This window comes from Canis lupus, chromosome 1 (assembly GCF_003254725.2).
Source record: "Canis lupus dingo isolate Sandy chromosome 1, ASM325472v2, whole genome shotgun sequence".
Lineage (NCBI taxonomy): Eukaryota > Metazoa > Chordata > Mammalia > Carnivora > Canidae > Canis > Canis lupus.
In genome coordinates this window covers 81,889,040-81,908,136 of record NC_064243.1, presented here as the reverse complement: position 1 = coordinate 81,908,136, position 19,097 = coordinate 81,889,040, and the positions used below count along the sequence as shown (strand labels likewise).

At 39.5% G+C, this 19,097-nt stretch overlaps 1 protein-coding gene across 5 annotated transcripts in view; it reads right to left on the bottom strand.

Annotated features, from left to right (window-relative positions):
- Window positions 1-19,097, bottom strand: part of PRUNE2 (prune homolog 2 with BCH domain) — a 256,830-nt gene that overhangs the window by 107,903 nt on the left and 129,830 nt on the right. The gene's annotated exons all lie outside the window — the stretch shown is intronic.

Genomic DNA, 19,097 nt, shown 5'->3' with positions numbered 1-19,097 from the left:
TTCAAGATAAAGTCTTTTTTTCTTTTTCCAAATCATTACTTTTACATTTTAGAAATAGGGCTTCTCTTTTTATTGAAATTAGGGTTTTTTTCATGGTGGCTGAAAATTAAGTCACTGAGACACCAAAAGAGCTGAGGGAGGCCAACAAACTGGACTCCTGGAAGCAAAGGCCTGGGAAATAGCAGAAGTAACTAGAAGACTGACCATGGGTGGCTTTAGGATCGCCTATTAGGCTGCACCATCCTAGAAAGCAATCTTTGAACAAAGGTTAACATGCAAAGAACCCAAACTTTAAGTGTTATGACACAAGGGGAGAGCAAATTTTATGTCGATAGAGCAAAGTTGGGTTTTCTATACATGCTCAATGTAATCTTAATCAATGTTTACCAACTTTCTAGCTGGTAGTAAGATAAAAATTAGTGATTTACATGTCATGGGTGTGCAAGTTGAGACTCAAGAAGCTTCAGGAATACTCCCAATTGCACATATAGTTATTTGATGGTAGAGTAGGAACTGGAACCAAGATTTTCTGAGCTTTGTTCTAGTACATTTGTATATGCAATTTGTCCTCATTTAAGGTTGAATGCTGTGTCTGATAAGAACAGAAAAGGAAACTAATTTAATATCGTCTTTCTTTTAATCACTTCTCATTCTCCTAATCTTTTTTAAATTAATTAATTTTTTTTTTAAAGATTTTATTTATTTATTTATGAGAATGCACAGAGAGGAGAGAGAGAGAGAGGCAGAGACGCAGGCAGAGGGAGAAGCAGGCTCCATGCACCAGGAGCCCGACGTGGGATTTGATCCCGGGTCTCCAGGATCACGCCCTGGGCCAAAGGCAGGCGCCAAACCGCTGCGCCACCCAGGGATCCCTAATTAATTTTTTAAAAAAGATTTATTTATTTATTTATTTATTTATTTATTTATTTATTTATGATAGAGAGAGAGAGGCAGAGACACAGGAGGAGGGAGAAGCAGGCTCCATGCTGGAAGCCCAACGCAGGACCTGATCCCAGAACTCCAGGATCGTGCCCTGGGTAAAAGGCAGGCGCTAAACCACTGAGCCACCCAGGGATCCCCCTTTTTTAAAATTTAATATCGTCCTTCTTTTAATCACTTTTCATTCTCCTAATCTTTTTTTTTTAATTTTATTTACTTATTCATAAGAGACACAGAGAGAGGCAGATATACAGGCAGAGGGAGAAGCAGGCTCCCTGTGGGGAGCCCGATGTGGGACTCGATCCCAGGACCCCGGGATCACGACCTGAGCTGAAGGCAGATGCTTAACCACTGAGCCATTCAGGTGTCCTCTCCTATTGTAATCTAAGGAGGAAATATCAGAAGCCAGATTTAGATAGTTCATGAAATTATTTTGTAGCCTCAAGGATTAGTAATGTGTGTGTGTACATGCACATTTGAAAACTTTATAAGATTTATTTATTCATTTATTTTAGAGAAAGAGTGTGCATGGTGGGGGGGGGGCAGGGAGGAGCAAAGGGAGAGGGAGAGAGAGAGAAGCAGACTCCCTACTGAGTATGGAGCCCAACATAGGGTTTGATCTCAGGACCCTGAGATCACAACCTGAGCCAACATCAAGACTCAGATGCCCAACCAACTGAGCCACCGAGGGGTCCCAGCACTTGAAAAATTTTAAGAGAATTTCTCTGTACAATTACTTTCAGAAATAATATAAGCACTGTGGTGGTAAGCACTCAAGAGACTTGGTGTGTGAAAAAAATACACATACTGCAAAGTTAGGAAAAATATTGTATGATGCACCTTATGCCATAGATAATCTCTGGTCTGGTATCTAAAAGAAAGAGGAAGTCGTCATGCTAACTCCTAGAAGAACAAAATGAATAGGAAGTTGCTATGTAATTTATGACTGGCTTGAGCCTTAAGCTTTCCGGTGTTTGGATCTGAACATGGCAGCAGAGGAGGTCTAAATGGAAGCATTTATAGCATCACCAACTTCCCAGAACCATAAGCCATCCTACCCTCCACAATGACCCAGAAAAAGTCACATGTGTGGCAGAGCATCATAATTTATGGGAAGAGTATGAAGTGGAAGGTAGAGAGTCTATCCCTATTTCTATTCTCATGACGTTCAGCTGTCATCAAGAGAGGCCTAGGTCTTTTCCTGTGTAGCTGTATCCCTTCTTGATGAGATAAAACTAAGAAACATGCTTATTTGTAGGCTTATTATAAATAGAAGCACAAGGGGAGGGGATACCTTGTGCCTTCTCTTCCTTATTTAAAGGTAAGAGTCTATAAGTAAACTGCCAGGTTGATGAGTCTAGGAATTATCAAGCTTTGGCAGTTGGTTGCCTCTAGCACCATCCTTTCTTGAGAGGGGCACAGATGATCACTCAAACCAAGCTCAATATTGAATCACTGGCAGTGCTTGACTTTACTACTAATATCAGTGAGAGTAGACATTTATATAACTGCTATAGGGCAACCCGTAAGGGTGTAGAGTACAAGACCATACAAAAATATTACAGGTCCCATAGTCAGAAACCTCACCAGGAGCTATCTACTTTAGCAACATAGCCTCAGGTACAAATTTACATGCAATAATTCATATTCTACCAAATAAATCCCAGGCAAACAGAGTAATGCAAAAACACATTTCCTGCTGTCAAGAAAATTTCTGGCAAAATTAATCAACCATTCATCCATTCAGGCTCTTTGCATACCCTTTTGTCAAAGAGGGAATACTAAGAGATTTCTTTTCTCTTCCACGCACTCATTTTAATGAATTGAAGAATCCATCAAGCTTGAGTTGATTTATTGAACTGTCTCTTAGCTCAGCAGTACAACTACAGCAAATGAACTGGTAACTTCTCCTAAAACCAGCAGCGATTCAATTCAACAATATCTGATTTCTTTAACTCTTTGTAATTCCAGATTTAACTTATTCTTGCATTTTTAGCCTATGCACCTTGGTTTTCAGTGTATCTCTAAACAGTACAAACTTTAGATAAAATCTTGCACATTTACATGCACTGTTTAGTGTTCTGATGGCAGTAATCAAAGCATACAGATTTTAAGACCTCTTCCTTTAAAGGACTTTAAAAGCACATTGTTATTAGGTAGTTAAAAAACAAAAAAGATTTCTTTAAGGATCCATAGCTTTTCTCTAATGCACACTGTTGGTTCTGGTGGTTAATGTTTAATGTTAACTGATGACCAGTCACTTTGGTTCAAAGCACTAAAGACACATAAATTTCTTGGTTTTGTATTTATTTTAACCATTCTACCAGGTGAGGAGAATCACTACAAGGAGATATTTAAGGCATAAATATCGGCGAGAAACCGAACCGATGTTTAAACACAGATTTTCTCACCAAACCTCGTCCACTCAGCCCCATGGAGCCCATTTATCACATACAAGCTTTGCATTTTTCTTTGTAAAGATATATGACCTTTGCCTATTAGATTTCATTAACGGGGCACCATACAAGGCTCCTTTGCACATGGCAGGATAGAAAGCTCAACATCCTCGCCTGAAGGATTTTCGGGAGCAAGCTCATCTTCAATCTTTGTCCCTGGGAGGCACTTTTAACACCTGCCAACCACAGCACTATCATCAGAAAAACATTTAGAGATTTATCTTCGGGCTGGTAATTATAAGAGATAATTTGTTTGGAGTATGGATAAAGTTGGTCTAGCATAAACAAACTAGAGGCTCAAATTACATGACGAACATCATTAACTATTGATTTAACCACTGCAAGTCTGCAAGCTCAGTGACACTCTCTGAATATGGCAGGTTCCTAAGTGACAACTTTGTTCTAAACCTTCCTGGGACTTGAGAGCTGTATTTCAGGGCCAATTCAGAGTCATCCTGGCTTTTGTCCTTCTCCTTCTTCCTCTGTGGGCCCAACTCTAGGTAACCTCTGTTTAGAACTCTGAACGTTAAGCATTGTAGACCATCACATTTCAGAAGGCAAGGTACTTTGCTTTGGGAAGGTATTTGTAGGGGGAAGTTGAAGTCATCATAGGTCACAGGTCACATTTTACCTTTCACAGCCCTTTGTATATGATTTCATCAGAGCCTTATAGTCACCCTTTGAAATGGGGAGAGCTGGCATCTGAGCCCATTTTATAAGGAGGCAACTGAGATATGAAGCAGCAAAGTGTTTAAAGACCTTGACCAAATGACATGAATGGACTCCTTAGGAAATTCCATTATTCTTCACTTTTTTTTTAAGATTTTTAAATTTATTTATTACAGTCACACAGAGAGAGAGAGAAAGGCAGAGATACAGGCAGAGGGAGAAGCAGGCTCCATGCACCGGGAGCCCGACGTGGGATTCAATCCCGGGTCTCCAGGATCTCGCCCTGGGCCAAAGGCAGGCGCTAAACCGCTGCGCCACTCAGGGATCCCTCCATTATTCTTATCCTCAGGAAAGACAAGTGCTTCAAAGTGCCTCAAAGAAACCAAGAGCAAAATTATCTACCTCTCTGTCTTTAAGAAGATACTTGTGGGTACAGAGCTAAGATGTGACTTTGTATATAATCCTATTTTCTGCAAAGAATACGAACTTGCAGGAATGAAATGGGGACCCACAGCTGAAGAGAAAAATCTCATGGGCAAATTTACAGAAGATAGTAAAGTAAATGCTGAAATTTCCTGGTTGGGATACTAGCTGTATTGAATACAGCTCAGTCTTTCAGTGTCTCAAAGTGAAGAATTCTAGCCTCAAGCTCTCAGTTTAAAGAGGTGTCTACTCACTAAGTAATAAGTGATACTACTAATATTCTTTAATGCCATCATTAATAATGGCAACAAAAAATTCCATGAAGTCTTTCCCAAATATAAGCCTATAATTTCTTATCAGAAATCCCTAAAAATATAATTTATTTAATTTATAATTCAGATTTTTTTATTTGGGAAAGGTAATATGATATATGATGCATGCAATGTATAATATATAAGGGCTGCCCCCCCAGACACACAAATATTTATGCAACAAACTGTATATAGTAGGATAAAGACTATAAGTACCAGGTCAGAGTTTGCTATCAAAGATTTTCAAAAACCTTAGGGTTTTTAGAGCTTTCTGGATTTCAGAATTGCAGATGAGGGATCACAGACCTGGACTATTTCTCAATAAAATGTTAAATACTGAATATCCATTGTTCAATGAAAAGAGCAGAGATCATTTCCAATTACATGCTGAGATAAATATAGAATTAAGCATTAAAAGGTCATCTAGTTGACCACCAACATGAGTCGATTCAAAGGAGAGACCCAAAGGCATTAATATAAAAGCTCATTAATATAAACTCTACTAATTAATTCAAATGGTGGGCTGCTCAAAATTTACATTTGCTTTCTCAGTGAAAACATTTAGTGGTTCCCAAATGGCAAGAAAAATGTTTTATGTAAAAACAGTTTTTTATAAAAACCTTTATATGTAATTAAACATTTTTGCAATTAATTAAAATTTTTGCATTTAACTAGGCATCTCTCTTAGCTAGTGACCAAGGTAGATGCCCAAATTTCCTCTCATTATCAGGTTATCTGTTGGCTGATTCAAGCTTTCTATGTTTCTGGAAGTTAGAAAGCTTATTTTAATTTAAAAAATAATCTCTAATTCACATTTTAGTTACTCATGTTGGCTTTTTCTGCATTTATCAAAATTAGTGAGGTTTGAACTTTATACCAAATGAATTCTTTTTCTGGAGCTGGAGCTGTGGATTTCTAGTCAAGCCTTGATGATTCAGGTTATACGCATAAAAATTTTTGAAGTAATCTATGTGCATGATCCAGGATATTCCATTCAGTATGATACATTTGCTGCTCACATACAAATATGGCCTATAGATGAATTGTAGCTATAGGTAATCGGTTTTCCATTAGTTGAGTTTTTAGATGAAATATGTTAACAGTATTAGTTCTCAGGTCCTGAGGATGACCAAAAGTTTGTCAGATAATGTGAATGAGGTAGGGAAAGTGTTCCAATAAAAAACCCAGAGATCAAAAAAAACAAAACAAAACAAAAAACCCCAGAGATCAATTAAAATGTGATGCATTATAAATCTCTGCTATTGCAATTTTGGTTTAGTTGTTCTTCTACTTGTAATTTTCTTCCTCCTCTTCCACACCTGTTGAGACCCTCAGCCTGTTCTAAAACAAACTCAAATGATTTCTAGTGGGATTATTTTTATATTTGAAAGACATGACAAGATTTTTCTCTTATATGTCTAATGCATGTAATGCACAGAGATGTTCATGGTAATTCTGTAAGCTAAACTAGATATTTGATATATGCTAGAGATAGATGAGATAAATTGGAGAACATAAGCTGATCTGCCATGATTCGGGTAGATTGTTATTATAAACATAAAGAGGTTAAAGTCATATCATATGTTGTATTTAATGGTTCCTGCTCTATATAAATACAAGCCAACTGAAGTCTTTAATTTTGTGAAGTGGGTTTTGAGTTAAATGAGCTTTGTTTTACCATTTCATCGTCTTGCAAAAGCGAAGATAAATATGGAATTTTTAAAAAAGTATTAGTTCTCAACTATCACAAGGCTATGTTTTCCTTTATGTGATTCTTTGCTAAACTACAGTATTATAGTAGGGCTCTCTCCTGATGTTGCTGAGATATGCTTGGTACCATCACAAAAATAGTGTCCTGGAATAGATGCCAGCTAACAGCACCAGCTAGTCACAAACCAGAATCCAGAATCCAGAATCCAGAAAGCATATATATGAACTTAATATGCAACAAGTGTGGTATTTCAAACTCAGTGGAAAATGAACGTTTTGACTAATAAATTGTGTAAACATAATTGATACCCTTTGGAAGAATGAATGCTAAAATTCAATTCCAGATGGATTAAAGATAGAAATATAAAAACACTGGATTAAAAAAACTACTTGAAAATCAAAGAGACTATCTTATAATACTGTATTCAATAGAGCTTAAAATACTAAAATATTCCAAGACCATGAGGCAAAAGAGACATATTTGACTACATAAAATTTAAGTATTTAAGAACTGTGTGTGTGTGTGTGTGTGTGTGTGTGTTTTAAAGATTTTATTTATTCCTGAAAGACACAGAGAGGCAGAGACACAGGCAGAGGGAGAAGCAGGCTCCATGCAGGGAGCCTGAGTGGGACCCTGGGCTGAAGGTGGCGCTAAACCGCTAAGCCACCAGGGCTGCCCAAGAACTATGTGTTAACATGTCATAAACAAAGTCAAAAGATAAATAATGGACTGGGAAAATTATCTGTAGTACTGTGACAAGGAAATATTAATCTCTAACATACATAACCTTCCAAAAAATCATTAAGAAAAAAGGTAAATAACTCCATTGAAAAATGTCCAAAAGAAATAAACTTGCAATTGAGAAGAGAAAAAAAAGTAAATGGGGGATCCCTGGTTGGCTCAGCGGTTTAGCGCCTGCCTTTGGCCCAGGGTGCGATCCTGGAGTCCCGGGATCGAGTCCCGTGTCGGGCTCCCGGCATGGAGCCTGCTTATCCCTCTGCCTGTGTCTCTGCCTCTCTCTCTCTCTCTCTATGTCTATCATGAATAAATAAATTTTAAAAAAGTAAATAGTTAATGAATATATAAAAGGCAGTTCAATCTCACAAGAAATCAAGGAAAAATCAAATTAAGCAAAAATGAGATACCAGTTTTACTATTGGATGTCAAAATTTTAAAGAGAAAGAAAATTTAGGGCTGCTAAAGATACAGGAAAACTGTTTTTTCAAATAAAGCTGGTAAAAGTATAGATTACAACAATTTTGGAAAATAATCTGACATTATTATTAAAAATAGACATAGCTATGAGTCAATAGTAGTTTGAGAAACTATCCTATAACTATATATATAGTTAACACAGCCTTGTTTTATAGACACAAAAATTTAGAAATAGTCTGACTGTCCCTCTGTGGGGACAATCTCTCCCTGTAATAGGACAGTCATGCCCCATCCAACCATGGAAAGGAATATGATTTGATTTAAAAGACTGAGTTAGATATAGATCTTTCCTTGACATACTGGTTAGAGACCAAAAAAAGAGAAAATTATGGAATAATGTATATGGTATGATCCTACTGTTAACACTGAGAAAAGCATATATTCCATATATACATATTTCCATATATATGTCTTTATGTGATTGTGTAACATAGAATTTGTTCATTTTAATTTCACTGGGCAAGGTAATTGAGGGTGTGGGAGTGCATGTTTCTTTATATATTTCATGCCATTGCTCTTAATAAAAACAAGCATGTATATTTTGTAATTTAAAAACTAGATAAAGGGACAATGAGAGAATAATAGAAAGAACTATGAGATTGTCTTTGCTCTATACGGTGGAGTCTGGATAACATGCCCAAGTTTGTCTAAGTGCAACCAATAAGCACTTGTGGTTAGGAGAGTTAACTGAGCTGCCTTTAGCAACTCATTTGTTAAACAGTCAGTTCCTTCTGAATGAAATGCAAGTCATTATCTACCCAAACAAGAAAAAAAACTCTGCAGCTGTGTCTCCTATGCCAAGTTCAGAGCCTGTGTTATTACAGCCATTTATTCAGTTGGTAAACATCTTGTAAGACTTAAACTAGGCAAACCAAACGTTCCAAGGTCAAAGCAATAAAAGAAGTTGAAGTTAAAAGTGCTAAATGAGTGATTAGGAGAAATTCCTTCTGGAATAAAAGATGGAACACAGAAGACTTCCATTAGTGGAGAGATACCTCACTGGCAGTAGGCTTGAGAGCAAAGGTCTCAGGACTTGGAGGATTATACAGATGGGGATTTTGTGTGTGACATTGCTATGCCTATCCACAGATGTTCCTAATCACTCCTCTTGCCCGCTCAGCTTTAAAACAAAGCAGCCCCCCTACTCATCCTGCTGTAAATCTTGTATGGAATTAAATTTGAATTCGCTTAAACTGTTAACGTAGTTTACAAAGACATATCCTAGCATTGTCATCCAAGTTCCCACAATGTTCCCTGCTTGGTGGATAGTATCTTTCTTTCTTTCCCTATATGCTACTCCTACACCCAGCATGAGCCCCTGTTTGCTTCATCCTGCTTGGGAAAGACATTCTGACTTGAGAGCTCTCACCACACATTTACCACCACTAGGCCTCATCCATGTGCAAGGGCTCCAAACCACTCTGTCTTGGATCTTGTTTGCAGAGAGCAGATCAAAGGATGCTGCCTATAATATGCCTGGATGAATCTCTTTAGTTGGTCCCTTACAGGTGGGTCAGTTTCACATAGAGGACGCTGTTCTTCTGGGGAGGTTCACAGGTCAAGCTCCAGACTCTTCCACCAGGTTACCTTCCTAAGAACCTGTAGCCATTGCTTTGGTGAGTCCTGATTTTGGCTTATAGTTCTACCTTCTAGCAAAGAGGAAAACAGTAGTAGGTACCTGTTGCTTTTTTGTCTTCTCAGCATCTTTTCTCTCTTTTTGTAAGCAGATCCCTCTCTCTGGCCACAGGAATGGGCAGGTGATCCAAGCTGAACTAATGATAATAGCTTACTCTCACTACCCCAGGTGGCAGGTAAGGGAAGAGGCATGTGTCCCTACAAGTAACAACTAATGTCCTTCTGAGCTTAGGGAGAGAAGCTCTTTGCTCTGATAGTGTCCAGAACAGTTGAGAGCCCCTATGCCCAGAAGGGGAGAATAAGAAACACTCAGAGGGAAACAAAACTAAGAGGTGGAAGACAGTCCACAACTTCATAATATGAGCCAATGAAACCTTTCCCATTCAAAAATTTTATTTATTATTTTAAAATTTATTTTTCTTTACTAGAGTCATATTGGTATTCTGTCTTTAAAACCAGAATCCTAATGAATGCAAAAGTTAGGGTCTATGGAATCTTCAATGTGCCAGGAATCATACTAGACTTTTAAACACACATTATCTCAATTTATCTTCCACAATAATTCTATTATCTTTCCCATTTTATAAGGTGAGGAGACTGAGGCTCAGCAGAGACTAGCAACTTGCCTAATGTCATACAGGTAGTCAGAAGAACTTCCCTTCAAACTCAGTTCTATCAACTACAAAGCTCTGCCCTCTGCTTTACTACACAGGTTTCCATAAAAAGGTCAGTTCTTAGATGTGGGAAGAAGATTCTTTAAGGGAAGAAAATCAACCAGTCCCCTTAAGAAATGGATTCTTGAGAGAATTCCTTTTTTTTTTTTTTAATTTTTATTTATTTATGATAGTCACAGAGAGAGAGAGAGAGGCAAAGACACAGGCAGAGGGAGAAGCAGGCTCCATGCACCAGGAGCCCGATGTGGGATTCAATCCTAGGTCTCCAGGATCACGCCCTGGGCCAAAGACAGGCGCTAAACCGCTGCGCCACCCAGGGATCCCTTGAGGGAATTCCTAAAACAGCTGTTCTTAACAATGACAATAAACCCCTGGGTGGTGGAAGGGTAGTGGGATTGTTTGAAGACTCTTTGGTCTTCCTTAATTCCCACCCTTCTCTCTCCATACTCTTCACCTGTCTGGTGCTAGGAATGCTGGTCAATGGCCTGATTTTTCATATCACCAGGAAGGCCTTCTTCCCCTAGGATAATGAGAAGGAATCCTGATATTTGAGGAAGTACAAGTTGGCACCAGGATCATAAGTTAAGTGACCTTGTGCACCATGCAGGGCAGGTTTACTTTCACTGGAAAAATATGGAAAGCCACTTAAGGATTTTAAGAAGGGAGCAGGGTATGGTCAGATTTGCAGTTGTTTTTTGTTTTATTTTTTTCTTCATTTGTTTTTATTTAAGTTTGATTTGCCAACATATAGTATAACACCCATTGCTCATGCCATCAAGTACCCTCCTCAGTGCCCATCACTCAGGCACCCCAACCCCTTGACCACCTCCCCTTCTGCAACCCTTTGTTTCCCAGAGTTAACAGTCTCATGATTTGTCTTCCTCTCTAATTTTTCTCACTCAGTTCCCCTCCTTTCCCTTATAGTCCCTTTCACTGTTTCTTATATTCCCCGTACGAGTGAAACTACGTGATGATTGTCCTTCTCCGACTGACTTATTACACTCAGCACAATACCCTCCAGTTCCATCCACATCAAAGCAAATGATGGGTACTCCTCCTTTCTGATGGCTGAGTAATATTCCATTGTGTATATAGACCACATCTTTTTTTATCCATTCATCTGTCAAAGGGCATGATGGCTCCTTCCACAGTTTGGCTATTGTGGACATTGCTGCTATGAACACTGGGGTGCAGGTGTCCTGGCGTTTCACTACATCTGTATCTTTGGGAAATACCTAGTAGTGCAATTGCTGGGTCATAGGGTAGCTCTATTTTTAACTTCTTGAGGAACCTCCACACTTTTGAATGTGAAGGGCACTCAGATGATTTGTATTCAAGGTCGAAAGCCAGTTACATGTGGATGGCCCCACAAAAGCTCCCTACCAGGGCCACAGCTTGCAGGTTGTGCTCTGAGCCAGAGTATCCAACACCAGGGGAGATGGGCTTTGAAATCCAGTCACTCACAAAGTGACCAACTCACAAAGTCATTTTGCAGGATGGGGCTCTCAGCCAAAGGAAGGAGCCTTACCCTAATTTGCACAAAGCCACCCATGGGCTAGTTTCAGTCCTAATTGCTATATTCTAGAAAAGACAAGACAAGGCACCGAACTAAGCCAGTGGCAATAGGATTAGGGAGAAGGGGACAAGTTCACATTTGCCTCATTGAGTTTGAGGTCCTGATGTGAAAACCAAGAGAGCTGTATGATACCCTTCACAAGATATCTTTATGTGACTAGATATTAATTAAAGGCTGGATCTAAAAATACAATTTAGACATTGCTAATGCTTACCCAAAGGATAGTCTCTGCTACAAAACGGGAAAGACACAGACGTGCATTGTTATTTACTGAGCTGTACTAGGAAGCAAGTAGAAAGTTCAAGGAAGAAATGATTAATGTTCAACAGAAGGTCCCTGCTGGATCAATTTGCCAAGCTTATTGGCTCCACACATTAGCCCACCTAAATGTAAACCCATAACATACACATAATGCAAAAGTTGAACTTTCCTCCTGCCTCCCAAATAGCCTCTTCTCATGCACTCTGCTAAACAGTCTGGATGGATACAAACAGCTGTTCTTTGCAAGAATGCTAGATATTCTTCACTGACAGATGGCAGCAACTCCCTAGGGTGTATATACACACACACACACACGCACACACATACACACACACACAGAAACCTTAGTAAGGTCAATAACACTGATATTCATCAATGGAGTTACTAAAATTTAGAGTCAGGAGAAAGGCCTGGGATTAAAAACCTAAGTTTGTGTTTCTTCTGGGCTCAGTGCCAATGGATTTTATTTTGGAAAGTTGCTGTGAATAAAAATGCTTTCCATTTTATATTTTGCTTTTAAAGAGTAAGCCATCATTTGTCACAGTCAACTCAGTGATTGTTCCTTGTACTTTAGATTCTCCTCTGCCCTTGTCACAGAAAGCAGAAGAACTTTAGATCTGTGTCTCCTTGGGAAGCACACCTGAGAAATCTCTGGTGGAATGTGGCAAAACATTGGTTGTTTAAATCACCATCTTTGAAAAAGTCTCTTGTAAAAAATATTATTACTAGAAATTCTTACCGATCCCTCCAGACTCCAGCCCAAATGAATAACTAAATAGATTTGGCTAGATAATCAAGAAAATACGAATATCCAGATCATATTCTTTACAAAACTCAATTAATCAAAAAAATAGTGGTGGTTTTTGATACAGTGGACTTTTCTCCTACTCAAGTGAAATGTAGAGAGCTATCAAATCAAGACCTTAAGGGAAAAAAATTTTTCTCTGAAAATTTCTCTCTCCTCAAGAGAGGTGGATTGGTTGGATTCTTCCTAGAATCATGTAAATTTAGAATTCAACTGAGAGCAAAGTTAAATGGTGAGTTTGAGATACGCCCTAAAGGCCACTTAGATCAATCACCCACACAATTATTAAATTTGTTCTACCTCATTCTGCCAAGTGGTTATGAACGCTTGTGCAGATGGGAAAGTTGTCACCAATGCAGCTGGCTCAGTCTACCTTTGGATAGGTCTACTGGACAGTTTTCCCCTTATACAGAGGTAAATTTTCTTTTTAAACCTTTTCTTATTTGCTTTGGATCTCCAAATAGAATGTTGACAACAACAAGGAAGATCTGAGTGCTTACAACAGGCAGTCATTGCTTTGAACATATAGCATGGGTTAATTTATTACTCAGAATAATCCTTTGGACAGGTTAATATCGATATTAATATCTTCCCCAATCTACAAGAGGGAGAAGACTGAGGCACAGAAAAGTTAAATAACTTTCCCAAGATCACATGCTTTAAAAGTGATAATTGAGGATTTGGAGTCAGGCATACTGACTCCAGAGTCCAATAACCAAAAGATTGGGCTGCTGAATCTTTGAGAGTGCTTGAAGAGAGTCATTGGGCCTCCTCAGAAAGTTCTAGTGAAAAAAGACAACTGTAGCTTTTGACATCATCTAATGAAACATTTAGATCCATTAATGCTAAAGAAAGTGTTACTTTAAAAAAAAAAAGATTTTATTCATTTACTTGAAAGAGAGAGAGACAGCAAGAATGGGGAGGAGAGGGAGAAGCAGACTCCCTATGAGAGGGAGCCTGATGCGGGGCTCGATTCCAGGACCCTGGGATCATGACCTGAGCCAAAGGCAGACGCTTAAGCGACTAAGCTATCCAGGCACCCTTGAAAGTGTTACTTTTTAAAAGATACGCTTTTACATATATTTCTTACTAAAGGATGCAATTAAACCGAACCTACAAAATTACATTAGAACTGAGAGCAATCTGTTTATATAAACCTATGTTTGGGCAGCAACAAAATAAAAGCACTCTTATTCTCTCTCATGAGTTAATAAGGAACTTTACAAAATAGATGATTCAAGAGTTCTCCATTCTGGATGGTTAGAAGTCCTGAGAGTTCTTTCTGAATAATGACCACCGTGCCTCTCTGTGCTCACCTCTCCCCTGAGATTTTGATCCAAATGGCAAGGGGTAGACCCAAGCACCAGTAGTGTTTTAAAGCTGCCTCAGTGATTCCAATGTGACATCAGGGTTGAGAATCATGGATCAGTGACTAGTCATGTTTCAGATTCCAAACCTATAAAAGGTCACGTGGCCATTAACAGGCAAAAGATAGAATTGGAACTCGAGTGTCATGACTCAAGAATCTGGAATTGTTCCCAACATGCACTATTGCCAGCCACTCTTCCTAATACCAAATTCCTTAAGAAAAAAAAAAAGCCAGCCCTTTGCAGTGGGAAGGATGCACATGTGAATGAATATGCAGGGAAGCTAGCTTCCCGATTGACCCAAGTTGGGACTACAGAGGACCTGCTGATCTGGCAAAGAGAAAGCAGACTAACAGGCCAGTCCCAGACACATTACCATGACCCCTGTCAACTTTCACTCTTTTACTCATGAATTAAAATGTCCCAAGACATTCCAGCCTTACTGTTTACAGAGAAACACTCTAGCATATCCTAATGAATCGTGGACTTTTCTCTTCATGCAGGCAAACATGACCATATTTCTTTTTAAGTACTTTTAAGTAGTTCTAACAGTAACTCAGCTTCTTGCTAGATTTTAGAAGCCAAACCCCTCTTGTTATTTCCTTCCATTGAATGCTTGAAGCACTATCCCAGCAGGTCATATACTTGCCTTCAATTTGACCAATTCTGTAGGACATTTCATAAATCGATTACTTTGGTTCTTAAAATCCTGTTAAAGATTTATGTCATTCCTTCTCATTCCTTTTTTACCTCGGTATGTATCTTGCTTTATTCATTCAAGTATTTATTAGATATTTATTGAAGGCCCTCTGTATTCCCTGGCCCTGATTTATTTTTCTCCAATGCACTTTTGAAAACCTGAATTCATATTGTATGTCTAACTGTTTCCTTTGTTGTCCATCTCCCCTGCCCCCAACAGAATGTCAGCTCCAAGATGATTAGGGAACTTTGTCGCATTCATACTCTATCCCTGATACCTGAAATACTGGGGGCCCATGGTAGATGCCCAATGGATATTAAAGGAATTAACAAATGAGTGAGTGACTGACTGACTGACTGACTGACTGACTGACTGAATGGATGGATGGATGAGAAAATGAATGGATGTGACAAATGAGAGGATGGATGGATGGATGGATGGATGGATGGACAGATGGGTGAGTGAATACCATGTGCCAGACTATGGCGATATAAAAAATGTGTCGAGTTTCCTGCCCACGGGAGTCTGCAGCCTTACTGCAGCTAAGCATACACAATGCGGAACCATCTTGTAGAGGTATGAACAAAGAGCACTGGGAACAGCAGGGACAGAATCTGGAAACCTCTCTGGAGAAGTCAGAGAAAACCCCCTCACAAAGCTAATACTTGTGATGCGATGCAAAGGAGGGCAGGACTCTGCGCAGTGGCCAAGCCGGGCCCGACATTTATGATGGGAAGAACAGAGAGCACAGGACAGGACTCTGAGCAGTGAGTAGACAGAAATGGAGATTTCAGAATATTCCAAACAGAGTTCATCGACAGACTGAGGCCCAACAGTGACTTCACTGTTCTGTGATGATAAAACATCCACTTTGGCTGAAACCAGATTATCGATGTCAAGAACAGACCTCATGAGACAGGGCTGGCTAACATACAGAGGTCATCTTTGGTTCATTTGTATTTTAATGACCTGGGATAGTTTACTTCACTTCTCTGTTCGCAGTTCCCTCAGCTGTAAAAGGAGGATAAGGAAATAGTAACGACTTCATTGAGTCACTGTAAGGAATAAGTGAATTACCCTATCTGAGGCACTAGCCAAGCCATTGGTCAGTTCTGCTAGAAGGTGCCACATGCATTCCTAAGAAATCCCAACGCAAAATTGCACAGTGAAAACCAGAGTTCATTGGAAGAGCAGGGATGGGGCACCACTCTCAACTTCATCAGACACACTTATAAAGAGAGGAACCCAATAAAAATGGCAGCATGGTTGTGCACATATGAAGTGGTCAATAAATACTATAATAAATAGGGCACTTACCTTGAAAAACATCTAAAGTCTTGCTTCTAGAAATGGGCATTGTTGCAGCTTGAGTTCCTATATTTGAAATTGGACCAAAAGCCCTAAAATCAGACATGGATAGGTGTGGTTCATCATGGCTGTGAACACAGGTAGCAGGCAGGTGTTTGGTGTGAGTGTCTGGGTGTACATTCGTGTACACTTGTGCATTTTGTATAATTCCAACAAAGCTCTGATAAGTGCCATTTTCTCTGTCCACTCAGTGTTTCTCAAGGACAAAATTGTGCACAATCACATCTGAAGTTTGCATTGTGCTCAAAACTGGTTCCTAATGTATTCTTCACATTTTCCAAACTGGCCTTATGGAACTGACCAAAAGTGTTCAATGAGGAATAGCTGTGACAGAAAATTTTAGAACTCCACAATATTATTTTAGGCATCAACCAGCTGACAACATAAATCTCTTTAACAACTTGGGAAGACTCCCTTGCCTGTACACACCCCCACCCCCAGCCTCTGAACCCAGTGAAAGCAGCTGCGGAACAAGTTGCGGTTTTGAATTTGTGTCCATTCCTTATCACTCAGTGTCCCTCAACCCAAAACAACTGAGAAACCACTTTAGAATAATATGCTAAATACAAAATGTAATTTCATTTAAAAATAATGAAATACCCCAACAACTGCTGGCTTGCTATTTCACTTATAACTTGAGCAGATACTATTGAGCTGTAGGGTAAAAGGGGTTTTAAAGAAGAGAACTCAATTTTCAAGAAAAAAAAAGGAAAGACTTCTAGAATTAACTTTTTTTTTTAGTACATACATTGAAAAACTAAAGTTCTCAACTAATAAAAATCTTCTTTATAAGACCTGAAGTCCCATACTCCAAAATTTGAGAGGGAACTGGCTTAAGGTGTGCGGATGAGATCTGGCTAAAAAGTACTTCAAAAAATTGATCACGTTGTAGGTGCCTGGGTGGCTCAGTGGTTGAGCATCTGCTTTTGGCTCAGGGCATGATCCCGGGGTCCTGGGATTGAGTCCCACATCAGGTTCCCTGCATGAAGCCTGCTTCTCCCTCTGCTTGTGTCTCTGCCTCTTTCTCTGTCTCTCATGAATAAATCAACCAAATCTTAAGAAAAAAAACAAAAAAACAAAACAAACCCAGCCCCTGGAGGCTTCCCGCTTCGCTCGCCCGCCAGAGGGCGCCACTGCCCCATCCTTCCCCGCCGCTGGGGCTCCTCCAGTCTCCCCAGGCCTTTGCAGGCTCCCTCCACCCTCGAGACAGCTGCATTCTCTTTGCCGACACAGGCGGGGTTTTTGGTGTTTTTTTTTTTGTTTTGTTTTAAAAATCTCCTTAGATATCCAATATTTTCGGCCGAGTTTACGTCCCGAGGGAGGACTCCTCAGAATCTGGCAAAGGTACTAGGAGGAGGGAAACCCAGATCGCTAAAACGTGGGAAACGCGGTACCCGCTTCTAGCGGAGGAAGGATTGCCATGGAAACAAAAGGGATGCGAGAAGGCCCTGGGGGCGTCCGGCGCTATTTCCCCCCAGTGATACTTAATCTGTAGTATCTGCAGTGTTTCTCAGGGCTGGATTAGCCCGCGCAGGCAAAGTGTGTAATCGGTATTAATCTCCCAGAATGTCCCTGCTACCGCCTATCAATCTGCATAAATGCTACCACAAAACTTTAGGAAGAAATGCTATTCAGAGCAAATGATGCATCAAATTCAAACAGGCCATCAAGATTGCTAATGGATTTTAATAGCAGCTATTACAGCATAATAGTATTTTCCCAACAGCTGTTTGTTGATACAATTCTCAGTTTACAGGACCTTTATGTCCAATCCCAGGAGATGGCCCACCATTCATTTATAATCATTTGATTCCACCTACAAACAAATGCTACTTTATTTGCATTTGGAGGCTGTGAATGGTCTGTAGATTTGACCCACTCCCACCTCATTCAACGAAACCAGCAGCGAATATTACAGAGTAATTAATATTTAGATGTACTAACTACTGCCAGAATAAATACTGTCAACTGGTGAACTCAAAGAGGTTTTTTTATTGATTGCTTGGCTACAATTCTAATGATGCTAATTGTCAAAAACTGCCTTTTATTCTTATGTCAATGAGTAATGGCCTCAATCAGAATTAAGACTGAAGTTTTTGAAACTAAAGGACACATAAACCATCCTGAGTTTTTCTGCTGGAGATGACTTATATTCAAGAATGCCACTAAATCGCAGCCAGAGGGAAGCCCTTGTTCGGCAGCAATAATTGTGATAAGAATCGAGGTGAGGGAGAATGTATCTGGGAAACTTAAAGCTTTGTTTCTTGTGGAATGATCGAGAGATTATGGCATTGAAAATAAATATTAGTTCACGAGTTCACAAAGAATCACCTAAGGAATGCGTTTAAAATGTGAATCCCTGGCTCCTGCCCCAGAGGTTTGAGGCTGGGCCCAGAATTCACATTTTAACAAGAACTCCAGGGGATTCTGGTGCCAGTTATCCTCGGACCACAGTTTGAGAAAAGCTGGGGGAAAAAAAGCACCAGGTTATAAGACTAATTTATCTCCAGAGTCTTAATGCAGCTTTGGGCTTTAATGATTTCAGAAGTAAATGTTTTAAAAAGCACATAAAACATCGTGTGAAAGTTTATTTTATTACTTTTATGCTTACTTAGTTCTGCAGTTTTGAAAAAAAATAGTTTTTAATTATAGATCTTTTTCCTTCAAGGTAGTATGTACAAATTTCAATCAGGAGATTATTTTTTAAAAGATTTTATTTATTTATTCACGAGAGACACAGAGAGAGGAGAGACACAGGCAGAGAGAGGAAGAGAAAACAGGCTCCATGCAGGGAGCCTGATGTGGGACTCCATCCTGGAACCCCAGGATCACACCCCGGGCCGAAGGTGGCGCTAAACTGCTGAGCCATCCGGGTTCCCCAATCAGGAGATTAAATGCCATCCTTATGCTCAAAATTGAATTGAATCTCCCCAATCAGGAGATTAAATGAAAATATAAAGCTTCAAGATTACTCAATGTTTACAAAA